The 13,768-nt window shown below is 37.9% G+C and overlaps 1 non-coding gene across 1 annotated transcript; it reads left to right on the top strand.

Moving 5' to 3' along the window:
- Window positions 1-7,180: 7,180 nt before the first annotated feature.
- LOC140691725 (small nucleolar RNA SNORA18) lies at window positions 7,181-7,310 on the top strand. Its single transcript, XR_012067411.1, has one exon. It is a non-coding gene; the product is annotated as a small nucleolar RNA SNORA18 (small nucleolar RNA).
- The last annotated feature ends 6,458 nt before the right edge of the window (window positions 7,311-13,768 follow it).

Here is a 13,768-nt window from a genome sequence, read left to right as displayed (position 1 = left end):
AAGACTTCATTAAATATATTATGAGATATCCATCCAATAGAATACTATGCAATCTTTTAAACCAACTTATATACTTTGACATGGAATGAATTTGAAGATTCACATGGGAATAAGGCATGCTGAGCAGAGTAAAGTGTGCGTCGTGAACTGCCACTCATTTCAAAAATCACAGTAATTGACAGGAATCATGCTTGAATTACAAGTTGAATTAAAATACTTATTGTATGTTTACAAGAGACTTAACGATGGTTAATTGTTTGGATGTTTGTAGAGTAGTTGGGTGGAAGGGTGTTAGCGGTGGAAGAGAAAACTCTGCTATCATTTTATATTTGTAGATTTGGGAAACCATGTGGATGTGTTATCTGTTTATAATTAGGTAAATGAATATTTAAAGAGATGCTCCTTTGCAGGATCCCAATCAATTCTGTTGAATGAATTACAACATCGTGATCGATTCTCCATCAACTTTTCCCACCTCCAACACATATCGTGTCACCACTGCTGCCCCCAAACTTCCATTACTCTGGGAAGAGGTAGGGTGCTTTAAAAGAAAGTTACATTTTTTTATGTTTCAAAGCAAACTTTCTGATTATCAATATACAATCATAAACATTTATAAATGTGAAGTGCTTTCAAACATCAGCTCTAATTAGATCCTTACAAGTACCTGTGACAGTTTCTGATTTTAGCCCTAGTTTAGAGAAAACTAAAGTTATAAGCAGTTAAAGGATTTGCCTACTGTCACTCCTCTGGAAAAGACAGGGCCAATCTAAAGAGAAAAAATAGATGGCAACAGAACTTTCACAGAATTTATTTCCATCCTCTGACATTCCCGGACAGACTGATGTAAGTGTGGGTCAGTCTGGGTTTTGGTCCTGGGGGAAAACCTTGGCAGAGGGAGGGAAAGAACCAACTTCTATTTTGACTGTTGCACTCACTCAGCAGGGATGGAAAGAGAAAGAAATTGTTCCTGGCTGGTGTGAAAAGATCTTGCCAGGAATGGAATGGATTCTCCAACGTGACAAAGACATTCCTGAGGTCCCACTAATACCAGGATGCTGAACCAGAGAGATGCTGTACACTAGGATTCTGCTGACTTCTTGTTAACTTTTGAAAGCAAAATTGTTTCTAATGAATGAGTTATGGCTGGGACATTTGAGGATGAAACTGGAGAATGGAAGGGTTTGTCTGCTAAGGACAGAGTTGCAAATCACCCTGAGTGTGCATCTCAAAAATTTTCCATATATAAGGTTTTCCTCTGATTCCATATCTTACCCTCTGGACCGACTCCACTGTCCCAGATTCATGTGATGCTACCAATAAAAAGAATGAAATGCACACTTCAAAACTACAGCCTGGAGCCCCAGTGGAAGCTGACTGTGGGCTTAGAACAGGAGCAGAAACAATGGAAAGGGCATCATGTAAATGATCTTTCAGGATTTCTCATCATCTCAATACTGTATGTAACACAAGAAAGCCGTGTAGCTTGCAACATCCAAGGCCATTCATAATTGTCTCAAACATGTGTTCTGATGACCAGAAAACTACCTCTACCCTTGGCCAAGCAAGAGGGGCCTTGGAAACTCCTCTGGTTCCTCCTCACTGAGGACCCACCACCACAGAAAGTGCATGACTGTTTCTGATACAACATGACATATTTATCCCAGGCAGGAGAGGAAATTGGATGCTCAAACTTGACACAGGAAAGGCTGAGAATTGTTAGATCTTTTTTTCTTGAAGACATGAGTAAGTAATTGTCCATAACCCTTCATCCAACACTGAAAGCTTAAAATCACAACTACTTTCATTGCTCCAGATTTTGTAACAATGTCTCCAAAATTATCACAAAATGTAAAATCTAAAATTTACCAGAAAGCTAACTTAGTTTTAGTCTCACCCTAAATTCTCAACATGGAGAATTTCACTTGGCTCTGATGTAGTGCCCTCCAAATTGGGCAGGAGATAAAGATGGAAGAAGCCAAGGGGTTGAAATGTACAAGGTCCATCAGCTCCAACACCCATATTTGGCTTCACAGCCACTCAACCATCTGGAAAATTTCCTTTTCTGCCTGAAAATCTCTTACAGCAATGCAGCACACCCACCCTCTGTCATCTAAGAGACCTGGATGATGAAAGGGAAAAGGAATTCTCACCAAGATCAACATCTGAATACCAGAAATAGGACAGCCTTTGCACTGAAATAACTATCCATGGCCCTATTCTGTTTTCTTCAAATGACGGAAAATCTAATTCCCAGGAAATACTAACAGCTTCATTATGTGACCACAGAGCTACTCAGTTACGTAGTTAAGGAGTTTGGAGACTGAGGTATAAACTGATGAGATGTTTTTGACACAATATCTGATCCCATGATATAAATCTATTGCTAGCCAGTGTAAGCAAAACTCTCACCAACAGGAGAATAAAAGGACCAAGATGAAAAAGCTTTTATATGGAATATGCTCATGTCTGACTCGGGCTGGGGATACTAATGTTCACATTTGATTGGTCCTGTTCAACGTGGTGTGGGGGCTGGTACAGACTAAAAGGGTGGGAAAAAATCTGGTGATTTGAACCATGTTGGGAGCAAAATATAGGAGAAATGCTCAGAAGATTCTGGCAAAACATGGAGGGTTACTCAGAAGTGTCTAGATCCCTGTCAGTTGGGTAGGCCTATGGAAGGGACCCTTGATAAAGCAATGATCTGGCCTGAGGTGCCATAAATGTCTGCACGGCCTGGCTCTGATTTTAGGGAGACTATACCATAATCTCCTCCACAGCAGAACTCAGGTCACTCTCAGCTCTGATTCCAGTTTCTGGCCTCCCTGAGTATGTCCTCCCAGGTAGCTGGTGGTTCCACATTTGCAGCCCCCTTAGTCACATTGAGCCGTTGTCTCTGCCAGCCTCCAAGGGAGAGCTGACTGCTGCGCATCCCCTTGGCCCCAACATCTTACAGCTGTCTCTGGTCCAGCCTGACTCCCCAGGTTCCAACCTCTCGTGTCTCCTTACTAAAAAGACCACATGGTCCTCCCTATTTTCTCAGAATGCCAATGAGACCTCTTGCAGGCTGGTCTACTGAAGCATCTTGGCCCAATTCCTGGTCCTCCTCCATTGTATCCTACTGCTTCAAAAAACCTAAGAGTGTTTCCAAGAAATGCTAACTCATCATGTTCTGAGCATGGACCCCAGAGCCACACCACCTGGGGGGGTGGTGAACCATAGGGAAGTTATTTAATCTTCTGATGCCTCAGTTTACTCATCCGTAAAATGGAAATAGTAACACTACACCTACCTCCAAGTGTTTTGTGAGAATCAAATGCAAAATTTGTAAAACATTTAAGTGTGTTAGTTATTATCATTATTACATAGAATTTAATTGAGAATAAATAAGTCTCTACATAATGAGGGGAACTGGGAGAAAAGCTCACATTAAAATACTGTCTTTGGTAAGTTTTCTACTTCTTAACTAAGGAAAAATTAGCAATACCACTAACAGCTTGCCTCTTGTGACATTTAACTCATTCACTGAAGAAAGAAAAGTCAAAAAGCTTAGATGTTTGGAAAGTGTTCATTCTTTTTATAGAGTTTACTGCACAAGCTTTATCCTAGTATTTGCATGAACCGTTCTGAGCCTCATGAGTTTGACAGACAGCAAGTATCCCAGACTTTGAAAACTGATCATTTCAGTCACACAGAGATCTCACTGGAGGTCACCTAATGGCAGTGCAAAACTGAGGTGTGAATTCATGTGGCTGGATTTGGGGATATTTGAGGAAATCAAGTTAATAATAATAATATTTTTATTTTTATTATTATTATTAGCCTCAAACCTAGAACACGGACACTGGGGCCAGAGAGTGAGTTCAAATCCCAGCCCCGTCACCACTGGCTGTGTGACCCTAGCAAGTTAGTTAACGTCTCTGTGTCTCAGTTGCCTCATCTGAAACAACAGGAGGACAGTAACTCTGTGACAGGGAAATGAGATATTCGATGTAAGGTGCTTAGGATACAACCTGCCACATAGTAAGCACTCAAGTGATGTTAACTGTTGTTATTAGTACATTGTAGACACAGAGCATGTGGCATCTGCAAACAGCACCAGTCTCTTCAGAAGGCATGGCAGAGGGTTCACCAGTGTGGCGTTTGTAAGAGGCCAGCAGGACTTCCCCATAAACTTGCTTCTCCTAAGCCCCATCTACTTGATATGTGAAATGCACTGAGAAGGTTCCCACCACATGACACCATGTGTGTTAATTTGAAGACTTTCTCCACTGTACAGAGGCTTCCTTGTGAGGAAAGGTTTGACTTCCTTCGCCTCCTGAGCACTGGAACTGACCCCGGGCCTAAGAGATACTTCATAAATGTGGAATGAACCAGTGAGCACTCATTCCTCTAGATTCTAAGTGGCTTTAAATGTCAGGTCCCTTGTGAAAATACAAATCCCTTAGTGAACTGAATGAACTGAACTCCTCAGCAAACATCTTGGTGACGATTAGTGAGCACTGAGCTGAGGGAGGACAGTGACAGCATCCTACTGCTTGCACTTCGAGCACATTTCAACACATCAAGCCCCAAATTCACAGAGCAAAGGCAAAATCTGTCCATTATGATTTAAAAGAAAAACCTAATCTCAATGAGATCAGAGTAAATGTTTTCTGTTTATCTGGCTAATAGCTATAAAATGGAAGTTCACATTGCAAGGAATTCCTATTTGTATTCCATAGATTTTAGTAAAGAAAAGCTCCATTTCTGGAGATTGGCATATAGAACTTTTATAATATTTCCATCTGTAAAGAATTCCCATAGAAATCACGCTGTGGGGAATACCAAATTTGCAAATACAGGGTCAGAATTGTTAGTTTAGTCTTTTCAGAAAAAGATACAATGCATGAATGACTAGTCAGAGTGTCCAAAGTTAACACAGTCCTCTGTGACTACCATGAACATGCAAGGCTATCAACACAGAGGAACAGGAAACTCTGAAACAGAAAAATATTTCAAGGTTCTCTGGAGATAAACTGCAATATACCGAGTGGCATTAGGAAGCACAAGATGAAAAATGTGTTTCATTAATATACAAATATACTATTTATTAAATTATATTTTTTATTGAGTTATAGTCAGTTTACAATGCTGTGCCAATTTCTGGCATACAGCTCAATTTTTCAGTCCCATATGAGTATATATATATACATATATTCATTTATTTTCATATTCAATTTCACTCTGAGTTACTACAAGATCTTGAATATATTTCCCTGTGCTCTACAGTATTAGCTTGTTTATCTCTTCTATATACACCTGTCAGTATCTACAAATCTCAAACTCCCCGTCTGTCCCTTTCCATCCCCCACCCCCCCTGACAACCACAAGTTTGCATTCTATGTCTGTGAGCCTATTTCTGTTTTGTATTTAAGTTCATTAGTCTTCTTTTCTTTTTATAATTATCTTTTAATAACTATCAGAAACAGGTCACCAAATCCACAGAGTCAATACATCCCTTATTCATAAATATTTAAAGATTATAAGTGGGATCATTTCATTCAGGTCAGTCATCTCATCATTCAAAGGTCATAAATATCTTCTATATGGAGAGACTAAGCTGAAGGAAACACTGGGAAGAACTTTTCTTCATTCAAAAACAAAATTTCAGGCTCAAACTGGCAAGGACCACTTGGAACAACTAAAAATAATCCTGAAAAAATTTATACACACACACACAGACACATAAACATACACAAATACATATGAAAAGTTTTCAGACAGTGGATATCAGGGAGCACTGGAATATGACCCTTGAGTGATGAGAAGCAAATGAGGGTGAGCTTGACCACTGCCCTGACTCACTGCTTGGAGGGCGTCCCCAACCCCAGTACAGGAAGTGGGGACCCACAGGGAGCCTGGTGGTCTCCCTTCATTGAGGAGGGGGATTTGTGAGTCTGTGGAGTCCAAGGCAACTACAATTCACAGAGCAAAGTCCCACAGAGAAGATGTTGTTAAAGAGAAAAAGTTCCAAAACTCTGCAAAAGGTCCTTCTTGAGTGTTCAACACAGTTCTAATCACTGCATATAAAGGAAGAAAGTACTGAAAAATAAGAAAGAACCACCCAAAAGGAGCAAAAGGAACAATTTTTGGAGCTCATGCAGGGCCTGAAATTCTCCCCCTCCACCCCCACCAGAGTGCAAAACCTGAATCCCCAGAACAGTATATAAAGCACTAAGGAGGTTACTGCCCCAGGAGGGGAGCAAAATGAGCCCTAAACTGAAGGTCTCTCTGGTCTAGCACTAACAGAGCTTAAAAGAAAGCTTCAAAAATATCAAACTGTCTCCAAATGAGTTAACTGCATCCCAGAACAAAGCTTCGGGGTATTGAGAAGAACATAAAAATATCTGGCACTCAATAAAGTAAAATTCATATTGTTTGTCTTCTAATAAAATTTACCAAGAATGCAAAGAAAGAAAAAATAAATAAAAAATACCATGCATGATGTATACTGAAAGATTATGTCTCCCCAAAATTCATATGTTAATGTCTTAATTTCCACTGTGATAGTGTGATAGTATTTGTTCCTTTGCCGAGGTAATTAGTATTAAAAGAGGTCGAAAGGTAAGGCCCTAATCTGATGCACCTGGAATCTTTGTCAAAGGACTAGGACACATTAGAGAAATTGTGCTTGATCACTTTCTGTCTCTCTCTCCCCATCTCCCCTCTCGGTCTTGCCCCAGATGTACAGACTGTGGAAAGGATATGTGAAACAAAATGCTACCAGAGCTTTAACCTGGACTTCTAGCATCCAAAACAGAAAAAATAAAATTATTTTGTTTAAGCCATCCAGTCAGCATTATTTTATCAGGGTTATTATGGCTGACTAAGATACCCATAAGAAGAAGAAAGATCAATCATTAGAAACAGAATGAAAAACAAACTTATTGTTGTTTGGGAGGAAGGGGGTGGGGAGGGATAAATTGGGAGTTCAAGACTTGCAGATACTAACTACTCTATATAAAAAAACAACAAGTGTTTTCTGTATAGCAAAGGGAACTATATTCAATGTCTTGCAAGGGCCTAAGATGATAGAGAATATGAAAATGAATATATGTGTGTATATGGATGGCTGGCATATTGTGCTGTACACCAGACATTAATGCAACATTGTAAAATGAATATATTTCAATTAATAAAAGAGAATCACGTGATGGGGCTTTTTCTGTAGACCTACATCATAGGAAGCGCCTCACAGAGTAACTGTGTGGTTTCCTTTCCTCCGAGAACTGCATGTTAGATCTGTGGGAAAGAGCTACAAGACAGAGCTGCTAAATAAACTATGAAAATACTGAAAACCTTTTGTATCTTCTGTATTATCATATCTCAACAATCAGCACTGTTCCAGAGTGTGATGTGTGTGATTTGAACTTAATTCATGTTTACAAAGTCTTGAAAACTCAGAACCAGGCAGATCCATCATCCCTGACCCCAAATATGTAACACTCCTAAAGTAACCTGCATGAGGATACTGGATCCCAAAGGTTACAAGTGAGGAAAATTTGAAGTGTGTCCGTGTTCTACTAGGGATCAAAGAAGCTCAACTAAAAGAATTATGGACTGAATGACAGGAAAACAGTTGATTGAGCAAATATTCTTTTTTTTAATTATATATTTATGTTTATTTCTGCTTTGCCTTTTTGTTATTGAGTTATAGCCAGTTTACAATGTTGTGTCAATTTCCAGTGTAGAGAACAATTTTTCAGTTATACATGAACATGCATATATTCATTGTCACATTATTTTTCATCGTGAGCTAACACAAGATCTTGTACCTATTTCTCTGTGCTGTACAGTGTAAACTTGTTTATCTATTCTACATATGCCTGTCAGCATATAAATTTCAAACTTGAGCAAAAATTCTTTTTGAAAGGGCTATCCAGAAGGTTATGACAGAAACATAAGAGGAAGTAAGGGGATGGGCAGTGGAAGGAATTAGAACATGTGAATTTCTTAAAAAGTTTACTGAATTACATAATTTTGCCTATTACACAATATAAAAGAAAAACATTTTACATTTAAAATAAGAAACAGAACTAGAAATATATTTATGGCAGAATTACTTTAAAAAGGATCCTAGACAGCTAATATAACCATACTTAAAGATGGTAGAAAAAATATTAAGCATGCTAAGTAAACACACAGAACACATAAGAAAGGTTCAGGCCAAACCTCTAGTGGTAAAAAATACAATTTTTAAGAAGAAAAATGCACAAGAATGTATTAATAGCAAATTAGACATTACAGAAAAAATATTGATCAACTTGTTAATATGATAACAAAAGATAGGCAAAAGGAAACACAAGAAAAGTAGGCTAAATAACTGAACAGCATAACAGTGAGCTGTGTGAGAACTTCTAGCAGACTAATACATGGAAAATTGGGGTGCCTGGGCAAAGTAGCAGGCAATAAATAAAATATTTGAAGAATAATGACCTGAACACCATAATGCCCAAGGCAACATACAGACTCAATACACTTCCTATCAAATTACCAATGACATTATTCACAAGAGCTGCAAACAAAAAGAAAAATGTTAAAATATGTATGGAAACACACACACACACACAAAAACCCAAAGAGCCAAAACAAACTTGAAGAAGAATGGAGATGGGGGAACCATGCTCCCTGACTTCAGACTATACTACAAAGTTACAGTAATCAGAACATTATGGTCCTTACACAAAAACAGACACATAGATCAATGGAACAGGATTGAAAATCCACAAGTAAACCCATACAATTATTGTCAATTCATCTATGACAAAGGAGGCAAGGATACACAAGGGAGAAAAGACAGTCTCTTCAATAAGTGGTGATGGGGAAACTGGACAGCTACCTGTAAAAGACAGAGGTTAGAACATTCTCTAACATCATATATACAAAAATGAACTCAAAATGGATTCAAGACTCAACATAAGACCTGATACTATAAAAGTCTGAGAGCAAAACACAAGCAGAACACTCTCACACATAAATCACAACAATGTATTTTTTGAACCAGCTCCTGTGGTAATGGAAATAAAAGCAGAAATAAACAAAAGAGATCTAAGTAAATTTAAATGCTTTTGCACATCTAAGGATACCATCAAAAAAAACAAAAAGTTAACATACAGAACGGGAGAAAATGTTTGCAAATGCTGAGACCGACAGGGGACTAATTTAAAAAATACACAAACAGCACATACAACTTAATATCAAAAACGCAAGTATCTTAATCTAAAAATGGGCACAAGAGCAAAACAAGCAATTCACCAATGAAGACATACAAATGGCCAATAGACACACGAGAAATTGCTCAACATTGTTAATTGGCACATAAATGCAGAAGAAAACTACAATGAGAAGTCAATTCACATCAGCTAGAAAGACTATCATTAAAATATCTGCAAGCAATAGATGCTGGAGAGGGTGTGGAGATAAGGGAACAATCCTATACTGTTCATGGTAGTGTGGATTGTGCAGTCACTATGGAGGACAGTATGGAAGCTCCTTAAAAAGCTAAAAATAGATTTACCATGTGATCCAGCAATCCCACACCTGGGCATAAACCTGGAGTAAAATAAAATTCAGAAAGACACCTGTACCCCAATGTTCATAGCAGCACTATTTACAATAGCCAAAACATGGAAACAGCCTAAATGTCCATCAACAGAAGACTGGTTAAAGAAGATATGGCATATACTTATACATTCATATATACATACAATGGAATACTACTCAGCTAAAAAAAAGAATAAAATAATGTCATTTGCAAGAACATGGGTGGACCTGGACATCATCATTCTAAGTAAAGTAGGCATGAAAAAGAAAGAAACATACTGTATGATATCATTTAAATGTGAAATCTTTAAAAAACAAAAAGGATAAAAATGAACTGCTTATTATTTATAACTTAATGAATGATTCCTTGAATATGTGTAAGAATATTTCACTGTCCTTTATGATCAAGTTACTGCAGACTTTTGATTCTTATTTTGTGGTTGGCTTTATTCACTTCTTAACTATGTAGAGTTAAAAAGCTAAAGCTCTAATCTCTAGTTAAAAACAATGTTCAGTGCATATATGTAAACTATAAATATGTACAGAATACTGCATATATGTACATACATGAAATATATTCCATATGTGCAAATTGTCATAATTCTACCTAATAAAACTGAATAATGATCTTTTTATTTGGTTTTATGTTTGTAACTTTGGGGGGAAGTAATTAGGTTTGTCAATTTATTTACATTAATGGCAGCACTGGGGAATGAACCCAGCACTACATGCATGCTGATAAGCACACGCTCTACCACTGAGCATAGAACTTTATTCCTGAGAAGAGGGAAAGCAGGGAGGCACGCCCGATGTCTGCCTGAGCTTAGTGCCAGAAGGCAGGTTCCAAGCCGCAGCACAGAGAACAGAAACTCAAGAGGATGACAGTCACACTGAGTTGAGGGGTAGAGATCAATACTCAGGGAGGCCAAAATGGCTGGATTTGGCAGGACAGCCTCTCTTGGAGGAGCGGGCAGCACAGAGGGTCCCTAGAGTCAGGTTGATTTCTGATCTGTGTAAGAGGACACCATCTAAATTCAGGGGAAACAAGTTTATACTGTAGAGCACAGAGAGCTATATTCACTTCCTTGTAGTAACTTATGTTGAAAAAGAATATGGAAATGAATGTATGCATGTTCCTATATGACTGAAGCACAGTGCTGTACACCAGAAATTGACACAACTTTGTACACTGACTATACCTCAGTACAATTATATTTAAAAAAACAAACAAAAAACAGTTGGACAAAGAAGCCCAGAGCTCATACAGAACTAGGAGTGGTTCATGGCTCAATCAGCAAGAGTGGAAATAATTCCCAAAACACATGGCATCACATAAAATCACATAAAAAGTGCAAAATGGCAGATACAAAAGCAATGATATCAGCTTCACATAGAATGAACTAAATACCCTATCCAAATAAGAGAGACTGTGTTGAGTTCTGCAGGAACTGAGAATAAAATATTAATCATATATTCTTTGGGCAGTGAAAATATTCATTTAAAAAAGGTGGAGGATGGGAACAACTTGCTGAGGTCCCAGTGAGGCAGGAAGCTCCATAAAAAGCCCGGCAGGACCCCTAGGCAGGGCCGCTGCTCTCCTCCCTAGTGTCCGGTTCCCTGGCCCAGAGGCTTTATCTCACTTTTTGCCTCTGAAGCGGTTAACTTACACCTAGAATTTTATTGGTTCCCTGAGCTCACTTTCCTTCACTTCTGATTGGTTATTACTCTCAGTCCTGGTTGGTTATTACTCTCACTTCTGATTGGTCCACTTGTAGTACTTCATTTGCATGGAGCTCACTCCTGATTGGTCTACTTATACAAAGCTTGTTCCTGGTTGGTCAACTTCTCTTGTACTTTATTTGCATATGATGTTGCAAAGTGTAAAACTGGCAGCCTATAAAGGCCTGTGTAAACCTACAGATGGGATCCAGAGCTTGAAGAGTTAACTCCTCTGGGCCTGATGGTGTAATAAACCTGAGTTCTCCAGCTCTCCCAGTGCTGCTTGGTCTCTTGCCCGGATCCAGGTTGCTGTCACAACTGAGCTGTAACACATTTTTCCACAACACCAGGCTGGCTGAAACCTAAGGAATGATGATACACACCTCTTCTGACCTCATGACTTCAATCAACTAAAGCTTTGATTCTGTCAACCTCTGCCCCAATTCTTTGCTGAATTTGTCTCTACTCAAACTCCTTCATGGATATGCATGTTCCCTTAGCTTAAGCCTTCCCCGATTTTACTCTTCAGGGGAACACTGCTTTGGGAAAGATACCGTGTTTTCCATATTTGCTGCAAAAAAAAAAATTGTTCCTTCTCTGCCTAAAAAAACACAAAGAAATAAAGAAAAGTAAAAGGAAATAACAGAGATTGTCAGAGTAGATTAAAAAGAAAAAATAACGGACATAAAAACCAAGATCCATGTGATAAAGGACTTGTTTATCTTCTGAATATATGATCTTCTATCACACATAAGACAGCAACCCAAAGGGGAACTTGAATGGACATTTCTCCAAGGAAAGTAAACAAATGGCCGACAGCCTCGCAGAGGATATGGTCAAAATCACTAGCCAAGGGAAATATAAATTAAATCCACGATGAGATCCTACATCATATTCTGTAGTAGAATAACTGTGTCAAAAAGACAAGACTGTAAGCAGCACTGTGCAAGATATGGAGAAACTGGAACTCTCCATATGTTGGTAGTTGGAAGATAAAATTATCTAGTTCTTTTCAAAAGTTCATCAGGTTCTAAAAGGTCAAACAAACTTACCACATCATGCGGCAATTTCTAGAAGTCTGCACAAGAGAAATGAAAACAAATTCCACGCAGAGACATGTATGCACACATACACTTATGTACACAAAGACGGGGGAGTGAGGGACGGTAGGCACTAAAAATCTGGAACAAATTATAACAATTGGTAAATTTGACTCAATGAATATTGGAGTGCCTTCTATTAAGCTTGTAATGTTTCTCTAAATTTGAAAATACATCAAAAATTTTAATTACCTGCCCCCCAAAAGGGCAAGAATATCATGAAGAAGCTGTGTCTATCAACCTCAATGAAGACCATTTGCTGCTTCAAATTTACCAGAAAATTGTAATAATTTTAATAAAACAATTTCAAGAATATCATTTTGTTATTCAACCAATACAGTGTCCTCTAAAATAACTTTTTCTGGGTTTAAAAAGGTCATCCATAAATTCCTTAAGAACATATTCATATTCAGAAAATCTGAATGAACAATTAACAGAACTTTCCATTTTTAACACAGAAGTTCACTCTGAAGGGGGCTAAGATTTTGGCTTTATTTCAATTTCAATACCAAGCAACACTTCATACTTATTCAGAATTTGACTTGTGTCATTTGTTTATATAACAAAATACTGCTGCTCTGAAATTAACTTTATTTTCAGTGTGATAGTAATTAAAATATAACATGAAAATGCAAGCTGCATTTTCAAAAGGTTATAATCATTTAAACTCTGATTGCATCTCTTGGTTCATAATTCTCTGCTTGTACAATTTAAAAACCCTTAATATATGCTCAATCTGGAGTATAATTCAGTGCATATTAAGGATGTGTCCACTGATGTATGTAGAAATATGATTTACCAACAGCCAGAAAGCATCATTTCTTTATAAAAGTTAAATGGTACTATCAAGAAATAAAGACAATCCTTCAAGAATTTTACTTTGCTAGGTAAAAGTACTTCCCAAAAGCTAAAGGCACAATTTCTTTTCACATCCAGCATTGTAACCGTCAAATCATTACTTATTTTCAACTTAATAACTGACGTGACATTTCTCCAACAATTCTCAAAAAAAATCTGTTTCCAATCCTGATAGTTCTTTATTTTCTTTAAAAAATTTGCTACTCGCAGTATGTGTCCATCATGAGAGTAATCAATATTAATTAAATGTGACAAAAATTGACAAAGTGTCTCACACTGTTGACTGATACCAAGTCAAGAATGGGAGGAAAGCATTGCAAAATGAGACTGGTGCAGTGCTACTTACAGTCTTGCAATAAAATGAGCAATGTGTTCAATTCAAGAGCTATCACCTCACTTCCAATTTTTTCTGCTCAAGAACAATTTGAATCTCCTTGGCATTCAACATCTCGGCCACGTGTTCAGCAGGATTCTGTCTTGATTCCAGCCTGGAATTCTGGGTTTCC

This window comes from Vicugna pacos, chromosome 36 (genome assembly GCF_048564905.1).
Source record: "Vicugna pacos chromosome 36, VicPac4, whole genome shotgun sequence".
Classification (NCBI taxonomy): Eukaryota; Metazoa; Chordata; class Mammalia; order Artiodactyla; family Camelidae; genus Vicugna; species Vicugna pacos.
Note: the sequence above shows the minus strand (reverse complement) of the source record. Positions and strands in the feature narration are given on the sequence as shown.